This window comes from Tupaia chinensis, unplaced genomic scaffold (assembly GCF_000334495.1).
Source record: "Tupaia chinensis unplaced genomic scaffold, TupChi_1.0 Scaffold000031_1, whole genome shotgun sequence".
Classification (NCBI taxonomy): Eukaryota; Metazoa; Chordata; class Mammalia; order Scandentia; family Tupaiidae; genus Tupaia; species Tupaia belangeri.
The window spans coordinates 345,908-359,079 of record NW_006159461.1 but is presented as its reverse complement, the minus strand read 5'-3'; the positions used below and the strand labels follow the sequence as shown (position 1 = coordinate 359,079).

The window sequence follows — 13,172 nt, the reverse complement described above, 5'->3', positions numbered from 1 at the left end:
AGAGTTATTCTTTTCCCTTGGAGGAGAGCTATTTTCTTGCTTTCCCATATTTCTTGTGATCCGGTGGTGATTTCTTGTCATCTGATGGATGGTGTGCTTCTTTCAAATTCCTGAAATTCAGCCAGAATGTTCAGGAGCAAGCAGACAGAAGTGATCTAGAATCTCTTTGCCATTCTGTTGTGATCGTTGGTGCAGCAGATTCAGTAGATATTGGGGAATATTTTAACCCTATTAGTATTTGGATGTTTAGCTACAGTGCTCTTAGATCCGTCGCTGGCTCGTTTGCTGGAGGCTCAATTATTAGTAGAAAATCTTCATTCCCTGAAAAATCCAGTTTGCTGGAGCCATGTGGAACCTTCTTCTGAAGGCCTGGCTTCTTCTGCTGCTGGCTCGTTTGCTCAAGGCTGAATTATTAGTAGAAAATCTTCATTCCCTGAAAAATCTAGTTCGCTGGAGCCATGTGGAAACTTCTTCTGAAGGCCCGCTTCTTCTGCCCAGCTATAGGTTTTTCATATATGGCTTTTATTGTGTTGAGAAATGACCCTTCTATACCAATATTACTGAGAGTCTTAATCATGAAAGGATGTTGTATTTTATCAAATGCTTTCTCTGCACCAATTGAAATGATCATATGGTTTTTATCTTTCTTTCTGTTAATATGATGTATTATATTCATGGTCTTGGGTATGTTGAACCACCCTTGCATCCCTGGAATAAAGCCTACCTGGTCATGATGAATAATCTTTGTTATATGTTGTTGAATGTGATTTGGAAGTATCTTGTTGAGAATTTTTGCATCTATATTCATCAGTGATCTTGGTCTGTAGTTTTCCTTTTATTGTCATGTCCTTATCTGTTTTGGCACTAAAGATGATGGAGGATTCATAGAATTATTTTGGAAGGTTTCCATCCTTTTGAATCTTAAGGTATAATTTGAGTAGGATAGGGATTAATTCTTCCTTAAAGATTTTATAGAATTCAGAAGTGAAGCCATCTGGATCTGGGCTTTTCTTTGTCGGGAGGTTATTTGTTACCGATTCAATCTCATGGTTTGTTATGGGTCTATTCAGGTTTTCTATGTTCTCCTGATTCAATCCTGGTAGGTTACATTCATCCAGGAATTTGTCCATCTCCTCCATGTTCTCTTGTTTGTTGGCATATAGTCGCTCATAGTATCCTCTAATGATATTTTGTTTTTCTATTATGTCTGTTGTAATATTGCCTGTTTCATCGCATATTTTATTTATCTTGTTTCTTTCTTGTCTTTATCAGTATAGCCAATGGTGTGTTGATATTGTTATTCTTTTAAAAGAACCAACTTTTGCTTTCATTTATTTTTTGTATGGTTTATGTATTTTTCTATTTCATTTATTTCTGCTCAAGTCTTTATTATTTCTTTTCACCTGGCATTTTTGTTATTGTTATTGTTATTGTTTTTCCTGTTCCCTAAGGCATGATGTTAGGTTGTCTATTTGCCACCTTTTCATCTTTTTCTTATGTGCACTAATTGCTATGAATTTCCCTCTTATGACTGCTTTTGCTGTGTCTCATAGATTATTTAAACTCATGTATTCATTATCATTTGTTTCCATATTTTTTTTGATTTCAGACTTAATTTCTTCAGTAGTTAAGAAGTCATTCAAGGGAACCAGCAGTTGGCATAATGGCTATGTCGCTGGACTCCCATGTAGTCGACCGCGGTTCGCGTCCTGGACCCGGTGGCTTAAAACTCATGCTGGGCGCGTGTGCGTGCCCACCCAAGATCCCGAGAGGAGAATGGAGGAGAAGGGATTGCGGTGTGACCATCCCCCCGGGGGGTGATTTCTCGCTTTCTGTCGCTATGTCTCTGTCTGTCTGTCTGTCGAGCGCACGCGTCCTATAGCAAAACCTCTCCAAAAAAAACAAAGAAGTCATTCAAAGTAGGTTGTTCAGTTTCCATATGTTTGTGTATTTTTGAGGGTGTTTCTTGAAATTAATATTGAAATTAATCATTGTCAGAGATGCTGAAACTATATCCAGAGAAGCTGGATATAGTTTCTATGCCTTTGAATCTGTAAAGGTTTGATTTGTGTCCTATCATATGGTCAATATTTGAAGAGGTTCCATGCTGGGGTAAGAAAAATGTATATTTTGTGGTCTTAGGGTGGAAAGCTCTATATCTATCTATCAAGCCCATTCAATTTATAGTAGCATTTAGGTTCTGTATCTCTCTATGTATTTATTGTCTAGAAGATCTGTCTAAAGGAGATAATGGGGTGTTGAGATCCCCAACAATTATAGTCTTGCTCCCTATCTCCCCTTTTAACTCCAGCAGTCTTTCCTTCACATATTTAGGTGCTTCTGTGTTGAGTGCACAGATATTAATAGGTGTTATGTCCTCTTGCTGAATTAACTAATGTACAATTATATAATGTCCTTATTTGTCTCTTCTTACAGTTTTTGTCTTGAAGCCTATTTTGTCTGAAATCAATATCATAATTCCAACCCTTTTTTGATTTCTATTTGCATGGAATATATTTTTCCAGCCCTTCACTTTTAGTCTATGTATGTCTTTAATCCGTAAGGTGCATTTCTTGTAGGCAACAGATAGAGGGTTCCTGTTTTTTGTTTGTTTGGTTTTCTTTTCTGTTTATTTGTTTGTTTTTAATCCATTTGGCCAATCTGTGTCTCTTAATTGAAGAATTTAATCCATTAACATTCAATATTATTATAGATATTTCTGGACCTGTTCCTATCATTAAATGAGCCATTTTCTTGGTTATTTTTTGTTCTCTTATAACAGTCCATCTGACTTTTTAGTTTTCCTGGTATAGTACTCCCTTCAGAACATCTCAAAGAGCTGGTCTGGAGTTGGTAAATTCTTTTATGTTTTATTTACCTGAGAATGTTTTTATGTTTTTTTTTTCTTAGATGAAAAATAATCTTGCTGGATATAGTGTTCTTGGTTGAAATTGTTTTTGATTGAAAACTTTGGTATCCAGTATTCTTCATATATTATCCTAATTTTTCTTGGTTGTTTTCTCAATCTTCTTGATACTTTTTTCTAGGTCAGAGGTTTTATCTTCTACATTCAAGATGTGATCTGCATGATCTAATCTACTTTTAATACTTTCGATGGAGGTTTTAATTTCCTGTATCACATTCTTCATTTCTAACAGATCCATCTAATTCTTTTTTAAAGTGTCTACTTCTTTCAAATCATGAAAGGACTTCCTCATGTCCTGGATCTCAGTGTCTCTTTTGTCTTGCATTTCAGTTAGTTTGGTCACTACAAATATTCTGAATTGCTTATCCAACGTCCATTGTGTTGTCTGTGGTGACCTGGGATTGATGTTTTCCCTTGGAGGAGAGACATTTTGTTGGTTGCTCATGTTGCTTATGCCTCTATGATTGTTCCTAGTCTTCTGCTGGTCTATGCTTTCTTTCCTAAAGTATTCAAAGTACTTTTGAGTGTTCAAAGGTGTGCAGAGTAGAAAATTGTTGATCACTCTTCTGATCTGCCTCCCTGTTGCTCAGCAGTAATCTGCACTGATGTTACAGGTCCTGGGTGACCAAAAATTCTCTCTGTTTTTGAGGAATGGTGAACCTCCAACTGAGCTAATGAGCTTCACCTCATGAGCAAATGAAAGATAGTGCAGTGTGCATTGTGTTATTTTATTTTATTTTATTTGAACAGGTTTTTGCTACAGAGTGTGTGCACTCGCCAGACAGACAGAGAGAGACAGAAAGACAGAAAGCAAGAAATCACCCCCCAGAGGGGATGGCCACACCACAATTCCTTCTCCTCCATTCTCCTCTCGGGATCTTGGGCATGCATGCACATGAGCCCGGTGTGAGTTTTAAGCCACCAGGTCTGGGACACGAACCACAGTCGACTACATGGGAGTCCAGCAACATAGCCATTTCACTAACTGCTGGTCCCGCACTGTGCTATTTAAAACAGAGAAGTTCTGAGAGTCCAAAGGCGAGTAGTGGTGGAGGGGATGAGCCACGTGTCCTGTCCCATTTGGGCCTGGTGTTCAACCAGTTCCATAGTTTTCTGATTAATCTTCAGATATTACTTTGCAGTCAAAACTCTGTCCAATACAATTATTTCCAGTTTCTAATTCAATGCAAGAGTTGTTATTGGACTTATGCAAATAACCCTTCTGCCACAAAATAAGAATACTCCCAAATATTTTCCAATTCCAGAGGGGTCAGGAAGGAAGAAACATTTATGTTTTCATTTAAAAAGATAAACAAACAAGAAGAGAAAATATTTTAACAAATTGCTGAACTTATCAACAGCTCAAAAGAAAGTAAAATCCTTAAATTCAGAAAACAAAACATAGTAAAAAGAAATCAGTAATGTTTGATTCAAAGTTATAAAATTCTATTTCACCAGATCAGTCTATGTTCAATCTCTCTTCTGTTGAATGTGCAGTGTTACTGTGGTCTGATCTTTCCATTTAAATCCTGGAAGTTAACATTCAACGTTATTATTGATATTTCTTGTCCCTAGCATTAATTTGGTCATTTTCTTGGTTGCATTTTGTTCTCTTATTTCTGTATGTGTGTCTTTAGTTTTCTTGGTAGAATACTCCTTTCCTAACTTCTTAAAGAGTGGGTCTGGTATTGGCAAATTCTTTCAGGTCTTGTTTATCTGAGAATATTTTTATCTTTCCATATGAAGGATAATCTTGCTGGGTATAGTATTCTTGGTTGAAACTGTTTTTCACCTAATGCTTTGAATATATTTTCCCATTCTTTCCTTGTTCACGTTGTATTCAATGAGAGGTCTGATGTTAGCCTGATGGGATAAGCTTTATAAGTAACCTGACTTTTCTATCTTGCCAATTTTAGTATCTTGTCTTTGTGGATTTTGTCAATCTGGCTAGGGCGTGCCTTGGAGAAGATTTTCTTGGTTTTATTCCATTAGGGGTCCTTTGTATTTTTTGAGTCTGGATATTTGAATGCCTCTCTAGATTTGGAGAGTTTTCTTCCAGGATTTCATGTAATAGATTATCAATGTCCTTACTAGTTTCTTCACCTTCTGGGATACCAATTTTCCGGATGTTTGGGTGTTTAATGGTGTCTAGTATTTCTTGTATAGTATTCTCATTTTGGGGGTTATTTTATCAATTTTTTTGTCTTTTTCTTTTTTTGAGCAGAGGTGCATATTTTCTCTATCAGATTGTGCAAGAACTTCCTCACCTCCTGGAACTCATTGTCTCTTTTCTCCTGCATCTTCTGGAGTTCATTGTCTCTTGCATCTCATTTAGTTTTGTCACTATATATATTCTGAATTATCTATTGGACATTTCCATGAGTTCTACTGTACTGTCTGTGGATGATGAAGGATTGTTCTTTTCCCTTAGGGAAGAGATATTTTCTTGGTTTCTCATATTTCTTTTGCCTCTGCGGTGGTTTCTGGTCATTCTATGACAAAATCTCTCCTCTACTGTGCTTATCTGAGTATTTCAGCAGTCTAGAAGATGGAATTTAGAGCATAGCTTCCCTGAACATGCCCTATATTCCAATATTTCAGTTTAAAGTAAAATATTGATTAAACTTAATCAATATTTTGTTAATTCAGTGCATCTGAATCAATGCTGTCATTGAATCAAATGGGGTGACTACTTAGGTAAAATGAGGAAAACAGATTTAAATAACTATTTCATAGGAAATTCAGAGACATTTCAAGATAAATGGTAATTGTACCTGATATAGAAACATGGCATGCATAAGTCAGATTTGTTCCTTCTTATGACTTTATCCAATTTCAATTATATTCAAGCAAAGGCAATTTATGAACTCTCATTCTCTGACATTTGCAATTCTATGCTCTAGGGAATGTAATTAATTCAATTAACTAACAGGATGCTTAGGATATGCCAACCACTGTCTTTGGATACAAAATAAGCACAGTTTGGTTTCTTCTACGGTGGAACACAAGACTATAGAACAGATAGATGTTTCAGTAGATGAGTACATTATCTAATGAATACTATAATGTCAGCACCTTCGTTGTCATTATCAATAGCGTTATAGTTATTTATTATGAAACTTAACATAAATAAGCATCAAATATTTTTGGTCATCCTTGGTTAAAATTATAGTTGAAGGATAGGCTATAGTACAAGTGGTTAAAGGAGCTGGCTCTCACACTGCTGACTGGTTTAACTCATAGCTTTGGCAGCTCAAAGGACTCTCCAGGTGTGCATGCACACGTGCCCGATGTGAGTTTGTGAACCTCGGTCGACTATATGGGAGTGCAGCGACATAGCCATGACACTAATTGCTGGTCCCAACAACAACAGGTTTTCAACTGAATAGTTCGACGACATTCAGTACATTCACAGCATTATGTAACCACTGAGTCAAGTTAGTTGCCAAACATTTCATTACCCCAAAAGGAAACTCCATACCCACAAGGCAGTTGCTCCTCACTTTCTTGGAAACCACTAGTTTGCATTCTGTCACTCTAGACTCAACTTTTCTAGACACTTCACATATTAATAAATGGAATCGTATGGTTATTTTTTTTGTCTGGTCCCTTTAATTTAGCATATTTTTGATTAATTTACATTGCAATTTCTATCATTATTTCACTCCTTTTATGGCAAAAGAATATTCCATTATATGGGTATATCATATTTATCTATTCATGAACTGTTAAGCATTTCAGTGGTTTCAACCTTCCTTTTAGCTGTTGTGAATAGTATTGAACCATTTTATATTCCCACCAGCAAATCAAAGGTTCCAATTTCTCTGTATCTTCACAACAATTGCAATTTTTCTTTTCTTTTCTTTTTTTTTTAGAGAGAGATAGACTTTTGTAATAGAGCATGTGTGCTCATTAGAGAGACAGAGAGAAAGAAAGCAAGAAATCATCCACCGGGGGGATGGCCACACCATAATTTCTTTTCCATTCTCCTCCTGGGATCTTGGCACACATGCACACTTGCCTGAAGTGATTTTTAAGTCACTGGGTCTAGAACTCAAACCACATTTGACCATGTGGGAGTCCAGTGACATAACCACTATGCCAGCTGCTGGTCCCTGCAATTTTTTTTTTTAAATTATAACCATTCTAGTGAGTGCAAAATGCTATATTACTGTTATTTTGATTTGTATTTACTCAATGGCTAGGGACTTTCTAGATAATTATTTATTTAATTTATTATTATTATTTTAATTTGCTATAGTGCACTTCTACTCACCAGAGAGAGACAGAGAGTAAGGGGTGGGAGTAGGGGGTTGAGAAAGCAAGCGACAAGGTCTGGGACTAGAAAAAAGGTCTATTGGGACCAGCAGTTAGCATAATGGCTATGTTGCTGGACTCCCATGTAGTCGACCACGGTTCATGTCCCGGACCTGGTGGCTTAAAACTCACGCCGGGTGCCTGTGCATGCGTGCCCAAGATCCTGAGATGAGAACGGAGGAGAAGGGATTGTGGCGTGGCCATCCCCCCTGGGGGGTGATTTCTTGCTTTCTGTCTCTCTGTCTCTCTCTGTCTGAGGAGCGCATGCGCCCTATAGCAAAAACTTCTCAAAAAAAAAAGAAAAAAGAAAAAAAAGAAAAAAGGTCTATTGAAGTACTTTGCCTGTATTGGATTGTTTTTCTTTTTTCTTAGTGGTTAAGATGTTGGACTTATATAGGAATTATATGACAAAGGAGGAGAGCAGGCAATGAAAGAGGGTGGAGCAGGTGGTGGTTTGGGCTCTCCAATGTATGTCTTTGATATGTTTTTTGGAGGAGGAGGAAGGATGCAGAGAGAAAGAAGAGGTAAAAACGTAACACATTAGCTATTGGTAACCTTAGAAGATATATATAATGGTGCAAAAAGAAAACTGACCATGCAAAAGAATGTGATTCGTGACAAACGTGAAGGGCGAGGTGGTGAGAAAGGTGTCCCAATTGCTGAGGTACTGGAATGCAAGTAAGAATTCATCAGATAGGACCTGGGATGGTTCAGCAAATTCAGTCTGTATGCATGGAGTGCCAAGGCCATGGAGAGCGGATCAGTCTTAAAGATAGATGTAAAAATTGCAATGGAGGGAAGACAGTTCAAGAGAAGAAGATCCTAGAGGTTCATATTGACAAAGGCATGAAAGATGGCCAGAAGATAACATCCCATGGTGAAGGAGACCAAGAACCAGGACTGGAGCCAGGAGATATTATCATTGTACTAGATCAGAAAGACCATGCTGTTTTTACTAGACGAGGAGAAGGCTTTTTCATGTGTATAGACATACACCTAGTTGAAACATTGTGTGGCTTCCAAAAGCCAATTTCCACTCTTGACAACCGAACCATGTCAGTTTGTCAAGCATGAAGATATCAAGTGTGTGTTAAATGAAGGCATGACAATTTATTGTAGACCATATGAAAAGGGTCGCCTAATCATTGAATTTAAGGCAAACTTCCTTGGGAATGGCTTTCTGTGTCCTGCCTAATTCTCTTTGCTGAGAAAACTTCCACCTGAGAGGAAGAAAGTTGAAGAGTCCGGTGAGACAGATCAGGTAGAACTGGTGGACTTTGATCCAAATCAGGAAAGACGGCGCCATTACAATGGAGAAGCATATGAGGATGATGAACATCATCCCCGAGGTGGGGTTCAGTGTCAAACCTCTAAATGGGGCCAGTGAATAACACTGCTGGCATTTTATATGCAGTAGTGAATGAGTGAGGACTGTGATCACAATATGCCACGACTTCTATTGTTTTTGTTTTAATATTCATCTATCATAGTGTTTTAAAAGTTAAGTGAAGAATAAATGCAAATATAAAAGCTAAAAAAAAAAAGAAAAAGAGAGAGCTCAAGTTCCTTGATGATCTGAACCTCCTAGTGCTCCCTGTCTTCCTTGTTTTGAGTGAGCTTGTCTATCAGACCTATCTCCTGGCTGGTTTGTGATGGGGGAAAACCCTAGCTTATCAAAAATTCTGACTAATAATGTGTCATTTCCCATAGTCCTGTTTATTGTTCTCCCTAGGAATACTGAGTGGAAGAACAGAGCTATATTTACATCTATAAACCACTCTTTTTGCAATGCATCTGAATTTTCTTTGCTGAACTTCAGGACTGGTAAGTAGCCAGCCTAGCCACACCTCCAACACTAGTTGGTCTGGTTACCTGAAGTTACTAATAGAGTGAGATTTTATTCCGGGGAAGTGAGAAATGCGCAGTTCCAGAGGCCAGAATCGAGTATGGGATACTCATTCATTGTTGGTTAACGTCTGCTGAGTGTTGTTCACTTTCCTCTTCTCTGGTGGGTTGCATTTATTGTCTTTGTTTAATGAACACACCAAGGTGTGCTCATATCCCTTAAGCTCTACTTGTGACCTTAATTTCTTAAAACTAGTTTTCTCAGTAAGTGCTAGATTAGAACAGCTTAAACTATTTACAATTTGTCAGTGGTGACACTAGTACTAGAAGGAAAATCCCATGGTTTTTTTTTTTTTTTTTTTGGAGAGGTTTTCACTATAGGGCGCATGCTCTCGCCATACAGACAGAGAGAGACTTAGAGACAGAAAGCGAGAAATCACCCCCAAGGGGGATGGTCACGCTGCAATCCCTTCTCCATTTTCCTCTCAGGATCTTGGGCACACACGCACACGTGCCCGGCGTGAGTTCTAAGCTACCGGATCCAGGACACAAACTGTGGTAGACTACGTGGGAATCCAGCGACATAGCCATTATGCTAACTGCTGGTTCCCACGTGGTCAATTTTGAGTCTGAATCCCTCCACCAATGAACTCTGAGCCCTCAGGCAATTCGTCTGCATCTGTCATGTCAGCATCTGTATGAAGAGACAGTGACTGCCCCTGTGAGCGCCTCTGCTCCTCAGAGTTTGTGTTTCTAGTTACTGTGCATCTGATTATGTTTTGTTTTAGTAATTACTTTCTGATTTTTCTATAGTGTCTAATTTTGGCAGTGTCTTGTAGTAGATTGAATTCTCAAAACATGAACCTTAAGGAATTAAAAACTCCAAAAATAAGGAAAAAAAAAAGAGAGAAATGTATATAGAGATGGGTCAGGGAACCAGCAGTTGGCATAATGGCTATGTCGCTGGACTCCCACGTAGCTGACCGCGGTTCGCCTCCTGGATCCGGTGGCTTAAAACTCACGCCAGGCGCGTGTGTGTGCGTGTCCAAGGTCCCGAGAGGAGAATGGAGGAGAAGGGATTGTAGCGTGACCATCCCCCCTGGGGGGTGATTTCTCGCTTTCTGTCTCTATGTCTCTCTCTGTCTGTCTGGCGAGCGCACGCGCCCTATAGCGAAAACCTCTCCAAAAAAAAAGAGATGGGTCAGCGTGTGGTCTGGTGATTAAGGTGGCTGGATCCCACATGGCTGACTGTCTGGCTAGTCCTTGATCCTGCAGACTGAGAAACAGGCTGTGTGTATGTGTGTGTGTGCATGCCCAGAATCCCAAAAAGAGGAAGAACTGAAGGAGAGTGGATTGTGGCATGACCATTTCCCAATGGAGGATGCCTTCTCACTTTCCAGCTGTCTCTCTTTATCTCTCTCTCACTCTTGCTCTCTGAGACTGGACATACCTTCTAGCAAGTTTTAAAGAATAATTTTTATTGTAATTTTTTATTTGACTGTAATATTTGAACATTTTTGTAAGGTACATTGTGGGTTTTCAGTAGGTATCAAATCAAGGAAATCAGCATGTTTACCATCTCCAGCATTTCTCATTACTTTGTGTGCATTTGAAATTTGCTCTACTAGTTATTTAAACATATACGAATTGTCACAAAATTGTCACATATGTTCTTTCCTGTGTTATAATGTTTTGTAGCTGGTCCTGCTTATTTATAGGCACTCATGGATTTTCTAGCCAAGTTCTCCCCATCTGTGCCACTTTTCTCTCCTGTCCAGTTCCTGGTATCAACCATTATACTCTTTACTTCAAAAGAACAGAGTCCTTTAATTTATGCTAAAGATTGAGGGCACATGGTATTTGTTAAGAATATATGGTGAGACCAGCAGATGATGTAATGGTTACATTGCTGAACTCCCATGTAATCAACTGTAGTTTGAGTTCTAGATCCAGCAGCTTAAAACTCAGGCCAGGCATGTGTGCGTATATGCCCAAAATCTCAAGAGAAGAAGGGATTGTGGTGTGGCCATCTTCCCCTGGGGGGTGATTTCTCACTTTATGTCTCTCTGTCTCTCCAGTGAACACACTCACACTATAGCAAAAATCTTTCTCTAAACAAACAAACAAAAGAATATACGATGTTTGTCTTTTAGAGCCTTCCTTATTTCACTTAGACTTAGCATCCTTTTTTATGCCTGAGTAGTACTCCATTGTGTGTAGATATTCCATATTTTCTTTATCCATTTATTAATTGTTGGGCACTTAGATCAATTCCATATTTGGCATTACTAATGCAATGATGGAGTGAGAAAGGAGGCACAGACATATGGTATTTGTTAAATAGAAATTACCCCGAGCTCTATCCTTCTCTAACATTCGAGTGATGGGACATCTTTGGAATCATAATGAGGTTTGGAAAGTGGAAGTTAACATCTGAGTCATAGTATCCTAATGCACTGGCTGGGAGTTCAAAGTGTTCACAGCATTTACATTGTCTGCCATAGTGACACTTTGGGGACTAGTAGTCTGTCAAAATTTCCAATTTACAAGAGATGATAAATGCAAATTAATTATATAGTACCCTCATTATTATTATCAAATGTGAAAAATGTTGATATTCTTTCCACTTGATGTGTTGCATTTTATCTTAGGTATAAGAGCTTTCTTCTGTCTACTAGAGGATTAGAGGATAAATTCCTTAAGGAATCTAAGGTTATTTTTTTTTCTCAAATCACTAATTCTCCTTGTATAGTGGTGATTTTCAGGTTAAGTTTTTAGAAGCATAAATCTTAAGGCTGCCAAAGGAATGCAGTGTCCTTGTAGTTTACAAATGTGTATTAGTTAAAGATAAGTAGCCTTGTATCTGAGTGTGGGTCACTGTTCATAACTGCTGAAGGTCACAGAAGATTTCCTCTCGGCTTCACTGCCCTCAGTCACTATCTCCTGCCTAAAGCTCTGATAGCCAAGGGAGCTGATGGTGGGCTCACAGCTCTGGGAGCATCAAGCAGCTCAATGGTTGTGGAAATCTTCAGCCAAATCTGGTCGTCCTTGTTTAATTCTAAAACTGGAATGTCAGATACAAAAAGCTAATAGATTTCTCAGGAGGGAAGACACCAAGGACTCTCATTGATGGAGCATGCACTGTCTAAGCACTGTGAGTGCTTGTACAGCATCTCTCCTCACCTTACAACCATACCATGAGATTCCACTGTCACCATTTAAAGCTGGAGACACCAGGGCCAGTACGTGTTATGTCCTATAATGGATGTGCAAGCCATCGTGTTCTTCCAGATTGCCTCCTTTTCTTCCTTTCTGTTGCCCTGTTCTCCATTTTCTGGCAAATTCCTGAGGTGCAAGAGCTCAGTACTGGGCATGCCTGAAGTCTCTCTTCAATCTGTAGGAGCTTCCTTTCACTCTTGCATATCTGTGCACCTGCTCCATGCTCAAGCTGAACTTGTCTTATACTACTATGGATCCTCCCTTCACTTAACCTGGTCAGTCTTATTTGTAGACTCATTACCTTTTGCACAGATTTTATTAGTATTATTATTATTATTTTTAATACAGGTAAAATCAGTCTTTAAATGTTTCCATAAGTTAATATTTAACAATGTAGATATTTTAATTTTCTACATTTCTCTGTTACTTTAAGTATATGACAGTAATGGGTACATCACAGCCACTTCCATATTAAACCACTATCCAGCTATTGAATTGAATTGACTCCACAAACCAGGACATCGAGTGGGGGATGCATTTTCAAAAACTGAAATGTTAACTAACGGGTACCTAACAGACTTGAAGATCCAAATACATCATCTCATATGAAATAGAAAATTATTTTACTAATTCATCATTTCCCCTGTCTTGTGGCAATGTTAGGGCTCTCAGAATGTCTCTGTAGAATAATTTAGTAAAGGCACACTGGGGTAGCAATGTGTTTGCAAATTACAAAGTTGTGCAGGAGGCCTTGTCTGCAATCAGGAACTGCTTTTATGAATTAAAGTCATAGATGAGTGTGGGGAATTACAGAGCCTGTCTTGGTCAAAGCTGATCGATAAGAGTATTTCCAGTGGAGGCTGGC

At 38.5% G+C, this 13,172-nt stretch overlaps 1 pseudogene; it reads left to right on the top strand.

Annotated features, from left to right (window-relative positions):
* Positions 1-8,667, top strand: part of LOC102476245 (dnaJ homolog subfamily A member 1 pseudogene) — a 27,212-nt pseudogene extending 18,545 nt beyond the window's left edge.
* Positions 8,668-13,172: the final 4,505 nt, after the last annotated feature.